This window comes from Cupressus sempervirens, chromosome 4 (assembly GCF_028749045.1).
Source record: "Cupressus sempervirens isolate cs-2001-9-10 chromosome 4, ASM2874904v1, whole genome shotgun sequence".
NCBI classification, from domain to species: domain Eukaryota; kingdom Viridiplantae; phylum Streptophyta; class Pinopsida; order Cupressales; family Cupressaceae; genus Cupressus; species Cupressus sempervirens.
This window is the reverse complement of record NC_143121.1, coordinates 692,552,273-692,564,588: the sequence shown is the minus strand read 5'-3', so window position 1 is coordinate 692,564,588 and position 12,316 is coordinate 692,552,273.

Below are 12,316 nucleotides of genomic sequence, written 5' to 3'. Positions count from 1 at the left end.
GTCAAAGTAATTTGGCTTCTTTCCAAGGATGAAATCATAGTATAGATTTCTCAAAAAAATATAGAGGTGCCTCATAGTTATTGAATTATGGTAGGTCAAATGCAATATACCACCTATTCCAAAAACATGATCTAATCTTAGTATTAGTGTACTAATGAATAGGAAAAGTTTTGGTTGTATGTAATAGGAAGTTGCCAGATATATGATCAATGAAAAGAGCACATATATTATCTTTCTTTTTGTCCTTATCTTTCACTTGTGGATATGATAATCTATCAGCATAAAATGCATGAAACTTATCCCTCCATCAACCCCAGAAACCTCATTCATATTTTGGGCCATTTGTTCAAGTGTATTCTCTAGGGTTGAGTGGTGAGAAAGTGTAGATTATTGCAACCTATTAACCTTTTGGGTAATGTGAGCACTATTTTGTGCAATTTGGTTTATTAGGTACTCTTGCATGGTATTTAAATGATGTAATAGTTTGTGTAGAGGGTTTATAGGTGATGATGGTTATTGAACATTAACATTGAGTTGAGGGTTTTGTGTCTGTGTTGTAGTGGGTGGAGGGGTTTATGTTTGTATAACATTGGGTGGAGTGTTTTTTGGTTGTGTCACTATGGGTGGAGGATTTGATCGTGTTTTTTGTATTGAAGGTGGTCTTTTGGCTCTACCTCATTTTCTTGGATTCGTTGATGCATTTGATATTAAAAATTTTAAAAGATAATTACAAAAACACATTACAAATTATGATGAATAAATACATAAATAACAAAGAGAATGAATGCATACCTTGTTTGTGAGGTGTCATAGATGAAAATGCAAAAAAAAACTAATTTCTTTACAAAGCCGATTGGGTTTTGTCCTCTCACTATCCCCTCCAAGCCGCTGCTATCATTTGAGGGTATAAAAATGCCCTCAAACATGGGCATCAAAAATGATTTATACTTCTTTAAACCCAATCTAATATAAATTTAAAAAATTCAATTGCGTTATTGATAATAATAAAAAAATTGGTGGGGTGTCCACTTTTTTCTACACAAACTCAGTGCAAACACCCTTAGCTTGGGGGAAAGGACTAGATATGCATGAAAAATTAATTTTTCACTCCTCTAAGAAGAAAATATTTGATCTTGAGGATGAAATTTAAAAGATATATAAGCTTGAACAAGAGATGGCAGGTTCCCTTATGGACCCACCTTAATGTTCATATTTTTCCTATGTTATGTTCATTGCTTCACCTTTGCTAGGTTTTTTTTTTTACCTTTGTTGGGTTTTGGGTGTTTGCTTCTTTTTGGCAATATTTTATCTTAGGGTTCCCTTTGACTATCTTTATGTAACTATGATGTAAAGAGTTTCAGGTGTGTTCAAAATCTATTTCTTCCATTAATCAAAAAAAATAAAGCATGCAAGAAATGATAACATCATATAAAAGAAATAAATTTTCAAATAAAGACCATGGATCCCATGAGATAAATAGTAGATTGAGATAGGAGTCTTGCCACCAAAGTGAGGATACAAGAAAAATGACTATTATGTTGCTCATTGTAATCAACTATTTTTGGTCCAGTAAAATATGTGCCCCCAATCAAAAGTAATTAAGTTAAATAAAATACTAGACCCTATTATGTATTAAATCAATCCTAGATAATTAAATCTTCTCTCCAAATAATTAACTAGTCATTAAACTGATTATATTATAAAGTTTGATCACTAAATCCTAAGTGTATTTAATGAAAATAATCATTTCCCCTTTTGATTAAATAAATTAAAATCCATTTCTAATGTGCACATTGATTATCATTTCTAAACTAAAATAAAATAAAATGACATCACTTAAATGCACAATTTTTGGGAAATTTTTAAAACTATGAGCACATCAATCACCAATAAACAAATATCTATTGTTGTTCATAGTTGCATCTCATCCATACATTGGATGTTAGAGTAATAAGATATTGCCTTATCAATAAAAAAAATTTTGATTTAATTATTAAGTCACTTATTATCACTATTTTACTTAAGCTAAACATAAGGCATATAATAATTAATTATTATCATGCAACCTAAGTTTTACCTATTAGGGTTTTTCTCTCCTTTTATAAGGATTGATCTCTTTGTAATTTATTCATTTAGTTTTGATAATAGCAATTTCTCTTTTTTCTCATCAAGAATATCTCATCTATGGATCTGGCAATTCTAGCCTTCATAGCTTTTGCTTCTCTCTTTTGTGATAGGTGTTTGCATGCAGGTGATTCTTGGGAGTTGTAGGGTTGACCTTTCATCAACTTCAACATGGTATAAGAGCTCCAAATGTCAATGCCCCTATTCTATTTATGAGAGATTTGGCTTGGCTTTCATATCTGTGCTTTTTCTTTTAGTGATTTTCTAATTTGATACAGAAATTGAGATTTTTTGGCACACAAATCAAGATTTATGTACATAAATCAAGATTTTTTTGGTACAAAACTAGCACACTTCCTGAGGTAATTTTCTAGTACTAGTGGAGACACTTTTGAATGCATTTTGTACAGATCCCAAGTTAGTATTTTTTTTGGCCCTTCCAACACTTTTCTTTACCTACCTATGGTGTTTTTGTTGTAACTTGTTCATTTGAACTCCATTTTTTGCAAACAAGATATCACCACAAAGATGGTTCCAAGCCTGTTCCAATGGTGTAGTTATTTGGAATATTGATACTATTTGGTTACTAGTTTATGTATTCAAAGTCAGAGGTTCTATTTTTCACTCTAGGAGACATATCTTGAGACATTCTATTTTCTAGATTTTGTTATAGGCACATCCCATTCAGTTTTTTTTTTCATTCTAATGGATATCTAGGTTGTTTCAGGCCTAGGGATTAATTATATGTTTTTAAATGATTTTTCATGGGTTTTACTATCTATTGTATCATCCTTATGTCTCTTTTGATCTTTGTTGACATCCTTTTGTAGTATTTTTTCAAATGTGCTAAGATAAAGTGCCACTCTCTTAAATTTTGGGATCTTGCATATCTTTTTGTTTTGTTGTACTCACACTACATTATAAAGTACCTTGGGGGGTTTCATGTTGGCCATATTTTCCATCTTTTTTTTTCAAGTTAGTGTTCCTTCCATGAAATTAGCCTCATGATGTGTTGATGACACATGCCATTATAGGTGTTTTTACTTCTTTTACACTCTCGATGTTCCTGGTTCTTCTTTCTACAGGAGATAGTGCATTTAGTTTTAGTTTTCATGTCTTACCTCTCAGCATTATAAGGGGGTTATGTTGGCTCTACTATTCTCTTGGTTCAATGGAGTGAGCTATTTATTCAGTATTTGATCCTATTTACTAGGTGATTGTAGTGGCTAGCTATCTATGCATTTTGGTGAGATAGATCATTTACCATATAGACATTCTTTCATTCCTATTTTTGGAGGCCATGAAGATACCTTCCATCTTTAATTGGTCATCTCTTCAAAATTAGTCTCTACTTAGTCATGTTCTATATAGAGGAGGTTCTTTAGATCGATAGTTTGGCAGCGTTTGCAGCTTCATGCTTCAATGATGTTCTTCCTAATTATCCTTTTGTTCCTATCTTCTGGAACATTCTTTCCATCTCTTTTTGGAGTAGGGTTTTTCCCATGTGGTTTTCTCTATTTCTATTCTTTAGAGAGATTTGGTTGTGCTTGGGTACCTCATCAGGCCTTTTTTATAAGACCCAAATTTGTTTTTAGCAGTAGTTTCTAGATTTTTAGCTACTCCATAAGTTTATCTTAAGGGGAGGGTATTAGATTAATAAGATATTTCTTTATTAATTCAATCATTTTTATTTAATTATTAAGTCACTTATGCTCTCTATTTTACTTTAAAAAAAATTTAGGCATATAATAATTAATTATTTTATTAATTATTATCATGCAACTTAGGGTTTACCTATTAGGGTTTTGATCTCCTTTTATAAGGATTTATCACTTTGTAATTTATTCATTCATTTTTTATAATAAAAATTTCTCTTTTTTCTCATCAAGAATGTATCATGTATGGATTTGGAAATTATAGCCTCCATAACTTTTTGCTTCTCTCTTCTTTGATAGTGTTTGCATGTAGGAGATTCTTGGGAGCTGTAGGGTTAATCTTTCATCAACTTCAACATTAGATTTTTACATATATAAAAGGATGCCTCTAACTCATTTTAAAGGATCCAATATTTATGCTATTGTTACAATGTCACTTTAACATTAAATTTTCTTGAACATTTCTAGCTTTTTGAACCATTCAACTTATTTGCTCTTGCATGTTAGAATAGCTTACTTAGTTTAATTACTATGGTTGTAAGCTTTCATTTGCTAGTTTAAGTCTTACATTCTAGATTAGAATTTATCATTTTTACATGCATGGACTAGTGGATTTCTTGAGGATTTTTCTCCTTTTCATGGTTCTATCTTTATTTAAATCTATCATTCTATGATGCACCTTGCATAGTCTCATTGCTTAAATCTAAGAGAAATCTAAATAGCATAGACTCTTCACATTGTTGATAGAGAGTTATAAGTGAGTTTTTAGAGATTAGTTTGTTTTATCTTTGAAAGTAATGTCCTACAAAGTATCAATGTTTATTTTAGCTAAGACAATTTTACTGATACATTTTAATTTTTCTTTTCTAATGCACAGGTATAGAAAATTGTGTGATAAAATAGTTTACTAGGTGTAACAAGCTTTATCCATAGTTTATTGTACCACTTCTAGGGTAGTATCATTTTTCTTGTAAGGTTTGATCAGTATGCTACAAGTATTATATCTCACATGCATATTTTATCATCTTTGCTAGGTTTATCATATGATAACCTAGTGAACTTTATTTTATCACACTAAAAATAGAGAGTATCTTTCACTATTCAGATCATAGATTTTTTGAATATTTATAAGGTTTCCTATTTTCCATTAATCTGTGAAAACTTTTTACTAGGTTGACAATATGTTTTGTAGGGTGTTTACCTTCATTTTGAGATTTTTACCTAATTTGCAGGGTATTCTTGCCAAAGAAACATTACAAAAATGCTAATTGTAGGTTTTCTAGTTATTGACACGTAAAATCATCCCAAATTCTTTATTAATTTATTTAATAGTTCCTTTGACATTATAATTGATTTTTTATTAATTAATTATGTTTATCATATTATTCTACTTATTTAATTGAATAGGTTCACTTCCCTAATATATTTAAATTTAATTTAAATGCATCTCTTGTAATGTGTTAAATTTATTAAATACATAGTGCTCCATAAAATCACCTTTTAAATAAATCTCAACTTATTTAATTCCCTCCACTTTATTAGATTCTATAATCCTATGATTAAGTTAAATCCTATTTAATTTAATCCTAATCCCACCTAAAGCCTATTCTACACCCATCACTCTTATCCTTCTAATCCTAGCCATTAATTACTCTCACTGAACTAATCCTAAACACCTTTGTAAACATCTTTTAGCTCCTAAGTGTTTTATCACATGTGTGAGAAACTCAAGATCCAATAAAGCTTCCATTTCATTAATTTATTCAAAATTTTCTTACACTCTTACACACTTGTCCCCCTTTCCTTTCTCCAAGGTTTCTCACACATGTGTTAGCAAATCTTGAGCCATCCCTTTCATCCAAAAGGCTTATGTTGACCTATGCATGGCTTGTCCCCTTAGTCCATGTGTGTCCCTTGTAGTACCTATGTGGATGCCACATAGATTCCACCTCCCCAAGGCCTCTCTCATACCTATAAATAGAGCCCTTGTCTTAAGAATTTCTCATCTCCTCCATATGCATTGTTATCATGTTAGTTTAGACTTTGAACTTTCTAGTGAATTTTAGTAATTTTTATGCATTGTTACTAACCTTTGGTAGTTTCTAGTTCATTTTAATTTTCATTGTTAACTTAGTTTTATTTCTTACATCCACATTCATATCCTTTGAATTCTTTCAAGCATGGTTGCTTCCATAGCCATTTCTTGAAGTGTTCTCCATTCATCTTAGCATAGTTTCATATCATTGCATATCATTTATCAAATCATGGGATTTCATAGTGTTGTTTGACGAGAGCACATCCACATCCCTCATTCTTATGCACACCAACAAGGCCTCTCATGGGTGCCCTTGTTGATTTGCTTTGAGGTTGCATGAGGATTTTAGTATTTTGGTTGCATAGTTTTAAAAATCAAGTTTAACATTAGTTGTATTTTGATTTGTTTGAATCTTTGATATGCACATGTACAACTAACATTTTCTTGTTTATGCGTGCTCTTTCCAAGTTAGGTTTTCATGCATACATTTTGGCACACTTAGTGGGACCCACATCCCTCTTCTATTTCAAAATTTGGTCAAGAAACCCAAAACCCACTATAAAAACTATGTACTGTCATCTTTGTTAGGACACAATGTCATCTGTGTAGACTCTTTGTCATCTCCACAGATGACTGTCTCCGCTGATTGGTGTCTCCACCAGTGTTAGTTTTACAAAACCATCCAATCCTGAAAATATTTTGCATTTTGTCCAAGGTATTTTTTAGTGGCTAATATTCACAAATTGGCTAATTTTAGAATTTTTTGGCTAGCAATTTGGCTCATAATTTAGGTTGTGATACAACCTAAATTGCCATAGTTTTATAAAAATTAGTTTTAGAATATTTAAAATCGCTCAATAATTTATTTTATTGACAAATTTAAACTCAAACATTTGCCACAATATTTGATACATGATTAGATTTGAGTCACCTAAATATAATATATTATTGGAGAAATTAAATTCAATCGACCAATTAATTATCATAAATATTAGTTACTTTAGGGATATATCACCAATATTTAGTTTTCACTATTGATTTAAAGTATATGTAATGATCTTCTTAATATTCCATGAGGTATAAAAATATTCAATTTTGATTTGTAATATTCCATGGTGATTAATGAACTTCCTATTATTATTGAGATTTGTCAATATTTTATACAAAAATAAAAGATTATGATTTGAAAATAATTGCCAATATTAATGATATTTAGAATAAAGAGTTGAGAGATTCACCAATACAAATAATTTTTTTTTTTTTGTAAATAATGAAAGGTTCACCAATATTTTATATTTTTTTTGGAGGCAGCTTTCTTAAAGTTTACCCTAATTTTATCGCCAATGTTACTTGTATGAAATCTCTGTGACTTATCGTGTCATCTCTAAGGTTTACCTTGTTGTCATCTATGTAGTGGGTGGTCGAAAAACTAAAGATAATTGTAAATTTTCATCTTTGATTCTTTAACCTTTTTTGTCATCTCTTTTGTGGGTGGCCAAATATCCACAGTCTTCATTTGTCATTTCTAAAGTTTGGCCTAGTACTATCGTCTACATTATGGGCTACCAAGTCAAAATTTGTAGTATTTTGTCATGTGTGAGTTCTGATGTCTTTGAGACTAGTTCTATCATCTACGACTACAAAGTGTCAGTGAAAAGAAAACCATACTACTTTGTGTTCTATCATCTTCGAGTTGTGTCATCTCTATTATTCTATCATCTATGCCTATTTTCTGTCATCTTTGTATACTTATAGATTGTCTTATGTTTTTTGATACCTAACTCTTTATTTGATTAACATGTAAGATTTTCTAATCTGAATTTTTATTGTAGGAGACAAACTTTGGAGATTTATGGTGATTTTAGCCACTTTTATTATTTTAATGACAAATGGACTTGTATGAATTAATCATTTTTCCTTGGAATGTTTGTTGCAACTAAAACCTAAACCAAAAAAACTCTTGAATGCATTTAAGGTAATATTGCACATACACTCTTGAATATTTTAAGGGAATTTACACACATTTCATTGGAATGAATGTGTACAGTAACAAAATATAATCTTGAGTGCCTTAAGAAATTGACATGCTTTTCATTGGAATGAATGATTAGATAGTGAATATACTCTTAAATGCTTAAGGATCAAAGAAGAATGCAATGAAACATTTTGATTTGGGTTTAAAACATGTTCATACAATGTTGAATGCTTAAGGGACAAAGAAGTATGCTATGAAACATTTGGACTTGGTGCTTCAAATGAATACACTCAATCTTGAATGACATAAGGGAATTTGTTTCATTTCCATCAATTTTTTTATGTTGAAGATGATCATTTTATTTTTGTTGATGAATCCTCACTTTTTATTATGTTGATGATGCTATCAAGTTGGAAATAACAATGCATGCTTAAACACGAGTGTCTTCAAAAGTAGATATAAAATCTAAGGTTCATTGGAAAAGAACAAGTTTCTTTTAAACCCCAAAGCCACTTACATATTCTTTGCTCTTGTGCCTTCAGGTGATCTTGAGTGCATAAGAAATAAGTGGTCTTGTTTTTATTTTCTTAGGAGGCCTTCTTGGGGATTTCATCACCCCTTGGGATGACCTCAACTCTAGTATTCTAAAGGAGTATAAATATCACAAGGTGAATCAAAAGACACCTCTCTTAGAAGAAATTTTTTGTAACTCTTAGCTAAGCTCCAAAGAAATTTATACATTTGGGAAGTGAAGGTGGAAATTGATTTGGGCCTCACATACCTTGCGTATATCGAGGATACCCTCTAGATAATCTTTGTACATTCTAGTGGTAGCCTTATTAGGATTGTTGATGTGTTCAACATGCTTGAGTGTTTAAATATCCAAAACCAATACCAAACATCAAACAAGTCCAAAATGAGTGAAATGGTTAGCTAAAAATTCAATGAGTAAAATGGTTGCAAGTGGGTCCTCTTGACCTATAGTTATTTTCATGAGTTCTTATACTTGGTCTAGCATTTAAAATTCATTGGGTCTTTTAGTCATAAATGTTTTGGCAAAATTTGCGTGCTTGGTCTTCTAATTGGGTTTGCTTTGTTCCTGCCATGTTCAACAAAGTCAAACTTAAGAAGGTGAAATTATCCAAACCATTTTCCTACAAGGAAAGGAAAATCCTAGCACACAATGATAAACAATTTGTTAGAAATTCTTTAGAATAACTGGGGGCGTGAATCAGTTATTCAAGGTCTTGATGTCCTATTCAAACTTTTCACTAGGTATAGTGGATCCATTCAACCATTCATTCATCCAAGCTTTAACTTATCTAATTAGAAAGTTACTATAAATCAATATGCAAGCATAACACATAAGAAATCAACACATGACACAATGATTTATGTGGAAACCCAATTTGGAAAAAACCACCAATAACATGATACTCAATTCTCACTCTTCTAAAGTGGTGCCCTATGAAAGGTCTACCCTACTAAAGTCTTACAACACACTATTAAATGTGACCTTATTAGAGGATTTAACCAGCGTATTAGAAGTGGACCTGGTTAGAGCAATTTAGAACATTCACTTGGAATGCCACCCTGTTAAAGGATTTACAAATGGCTATTAAGCCAACCTAAGTCCATAGGATTTTTAGATCTAATACAATTTCTAGAGAGTATTAGAAAATCTTGACTTGACTACAACATATAACTTATTTTGTAGATCTCACATCACTTCTTAGCTCATACTCTTGTCTGGCCTTCAATCTCTGCAACTCTTGACAGCTTGTCCTCCTTTCAAGCTTTGTCTCCTTAAGTCTCCATACTCAATGTACCAGTGCAATCATCTCTTCATGACCACTCCTAGAAGTAGAGCCTTTGTGCTCTTCCTTCTCCTAGATGTCTCCTCCTTGACACCCTTCTAACTACTTTGCAGATTTCACTCTTCAACAACAACTCTTTGCTTCTTGGTCTATGACTTCTTAAATAGAAGTCTTGGAGTACCTTCTTCGATGCGATTCTTCCATTTTTCAATTTCAATTTGCATGGCTTAGGTAGGATTCATTGCATCTAACTCATATTTTTTTTCCTCTAGAAACTTCTTGAATAATCCTTTAGAATTCGCCCAAAAATAGGTTACATAGGATTCTGTGCCACCAAATCATCACCCTTATCTTCCAACTCATTCAAAAAATTCAATGTAACCATTGTGTCAGCTTTGATTTTGAAAATCTTCATCTTTTGAAATAATGTAGTAGCTTAGCACTATTGAAATACCGGTACTCGGCACATACTGTGTTACTCGGCATTGACTATGTTTTTCTTGATGCTCAGCACTTGAAGATCACTCTACACCAGCTGAAATTTTTTTGATGCTCGACACCTAATCTTCACTCAGCACATGAAGATCACTCAGCACACACTAGAAATTTTTGTTACTCGACTTCTACTGAGAATTTTCTCAGCTTCAACTAACTTGCTCAGCACCCACTAATGATCTTAGTTTAAGCTTTGCAACCAACCTTGTTATAACTTATTCCTCCAATAATTCTAAGTGTGACCAACCTCTATATCCTTGAGTATGTCATTAATACATTACTTAACCATTGTCTTAACTGATCCTTGCACTTCATTACAACATCATAAATCAACCTTTCCCTTAGGTGCTCTTGTTACATCTTGTTGATCAAATCCTCTTCATCAATCAACTAAGTGATAGTACTTTAATCTTATAGGAAAATACCATCCCTACAAATAGCAGGTTTGACATCAATGAAAAAATAATGATTGAAAACATTCTTTTACCACAATCTCCCTTTTTGATCTTCAACAACAATGAGCTTTTTCAATCAGATTTCCAACACAATTATGATATGCTATCAAAGACATCAAGAAGGAAGAATTTGAACAATACCATTATGACAAAATCTTATACAATGGTAAACTATAAAATTGGTTTGATTTCCCTAGAGTAAACCCTAGATTTTTGTTTTTAGTGAGAGAAGATTGAGTTATCAGCATAGTGATCATATCATCCTCATTTTCAACATCAATCTATTTCTAAAATTTCTAGTCTTCCATTTACAAAATTTCCTCTAGATAGCTTGATCATTTGGACCTTAATCTTTTGGCCTAATAACATCTTAGTTACAAAGCTTCTGAGATTACAACGCAAGATCTTTATCCACAAGAAACCATTTATCATAGTTTCACTCTCTCATTTGGGATCACAAGTCCATCTCCAAATAGTGAGTAACCTATTCAATGTCCTATCTTTCCCAAAGATCACTTTTCTATCTTTGGTGGGAGAAAGATACTTTTATCCTATATCACACTTGGTTTTCCTAATCAACAAGGTCTTTTTGTTTACATTTAGGTTGTTTTCCATTTTATCATATATGGTTTAGTTACTCTCTTATATCCTCTCTTTCTACCACAATCTTCCACCCATTGTTTTGGTCACAATTTCATGGTACAAACATGATTCAATAGACTCACATTTAAACCTATGTCTCATTTATTGGTATCACTAAGACAATAAGAGATGGAGAATCCTTTTCCTCCACGATCAGCCTCATCAGGGAACACATTTCCCCCTAGTACAAGATTTAGTATGCCTAGCTCAACATCCACACAAGAACCAAAGAATCCTTTTTGAAACACCACTCTAAGGAGTAACACACATGATGAAGAAGAAGTGTACCAAGATGAAGATCACATTGATAATAATAACATCCCTAGTGATGTCCAAACATTTCTTGTAGATCCACACAAGTTGGAAATGTTGGAAAAATCTATTAGCGAAAACAAGATAGAGATCTTCCTAAACCTAGTTAAAGATGGTGTTAGTGTCCCTATGTTTTTTGATGAGAGCACTTTGTTTAGATAAATTATCAAAGGGTTGTGCTCCTGTATTGCCAACTTCAAACATAGCCCAAACATCTAGCAAGGAGAAAGAACCTGTGGCAAGAACTAGTTCCATAGCTACATCAAGTGTTTCAACACAACCCATGTTCCAATTAAGTGTGGAACATATTCAACAAATCATTAGTGCTATGCCTAACACTACTACACATGTTAGTATTCCACAATCAACCTTGGCAGGTCCAACTATAGGATGCTTAAAAATTGGGCAAGTACCTATACAGTAGATGGAAATCCCGACACAATAGATAAATTCCTTTTATTTACAAATGCCAACAAGTATGATGAAAACATCTGTGCCAATTCTAACAATTTCGTATCAATACATTGGCCAAAGTGGTGCATCACCATCTCCACCACCTCATAATATGTTTGGGAATCCATACAACTTTTGAAGTGGATTCATCAATTTCCAACCATCACAAATGCACCAAACCAAGATCTATCCCAATAGTTGCATGAACTTCAAAATTTTGTCCATAATATGAACAACAAAGGGGTAAAGGATTTCTCTTTTGAAGAAATTTGACCCTTTCTATTTGAAAAATCCATCAATATGATACCATTTCAACCAAACTTTGAGACTCCTAAATTTGACGAATACATGGG